The sequence below is a fragment of the Echinops telfairi genome, unplaced genomic scaffold (genome assembly GCF_000313985.2).
Source record: "Echinops telfairi isolate 266 unplaced genomic scaffold, ASM31398v2 ScPeMD7_7463;HRSCAF=8501, whole genome shotgun sequence".
NCBI classification, from domain to species: Eukaryota; Metazoa; Chordata; class Mammalia; order Afrosoricida; family Tenrecidae; genus Echinops; species Echinops telfairi.
In genome coordinates, this window is record NW_022111363.1 from 2,700,055 (window position 1) to 2,701,435 (window position 1,381).

Here is a 1,381-nt window from a genome sequence, read left to right on the forward strand (position 1 = left end):
CCCTGACAGGAGCCGCGGCCGCGTCGCCTCTGGCCAAGATGGCGGCCCGAGCCACGTCTCCAACCGGAAGCGGCGCGGGTCAAAGGGCGGTGGGCGGGGCGCGGCGCGGCGGGGAGACTGGGAATAGCTACCTGGTCGCGTGTCCTTGGACGGACTGCGCCTCGCGGGTCGCCCTCGGGTCTCCGTGCCCTCGCAGTTGGGAACATTTCATTTTTGTCACCTCTGACCGCTCCGGAACCTCCTCTCTCAGCCAGTGCGAACTTGATCTTTCAAATCGCCCGTGTGCGCCAGGGAGGACTGACCAGTCCACAGGCAATATAGCAAGACGAATAGCACAACGTCAAATAAGGAAAGAATTCAGTAGACATGCTTCCAAAGAAGATAATCAAGTGGGCGATAAGCACTTGGTGCTTATCGAAAGGTGCTCCATATGTATAATCACTAGTGAAACAGGAGGCAAAGTCCAGATGGTTACGTTTTAAAGGTTGTGCGGTGACACGTGTTGAGGAGGATGGGGAGAAGGTAGAATCCTCAGAACGTTGCTGGTGGGAAGATAGAATTCTGAAGCCCTTTTGCAAAATAGCAGTTCCTCAAAAAGTTAAACACAGAATAACCAAATGACCCAGCAATTCCAACATCCAAAAACTAAAATCCCAATTCAATTCTCCCTCACAGCAACCCTATGCGGGACCTCAGCAGAGCAGGGGTTAAGTGTGAACTGGCCCACCTGTGGTTAACAGTCAGGTGTTTACCGACATGCCTTCAGGGCCCCATTCATTCTGACATGCATCCACATGAAAACGTGCGCTCTAATGTTCACAGCGTCATACAGTTTTCTCAAATGGGAAAATTCTCGATGTCCTTACATGAGTAATAAATGTGATACTTATGCATAAAAAGGAATCAAGGAGAAAGAAAGTCCTGGAGATCTACTTCCATAAAGCCAGCCATTGGAAGTGCTGGGAACCACAATGACTTGCATGTGGGAATGTTGTGAGTTAGAGAATTGGTGAGAAAGCCCTTGGAGCACTGATTCACTCTGACACACCTGGAGGTGCTCAGAGTTGGCATCACAATGTGTCTATACTAAGCACCGCTGAATTGTACACTTAAAAATGGTGATTTTTATAGTTTGTAAATGATACCTTTAAAAAGAAGAAGCCTGTGTAGGAAGCAGGGAAGTAGTTTATTTTCATTTTGTAGCTCCCCCCTCCCCCCAAAAAAGGATCACAAATCTAAACAACTTTTATTTTATTTTTATTTTTTAAAAGCTAAGCCATTTACTCCACATTTCTAAGTCATAGACAATGAAAACAGAAATTCAGCTTTTGGATACTCTTGCCAAATTTCAGAGTATATTTGATTAAGCAGTTCTTTCTTT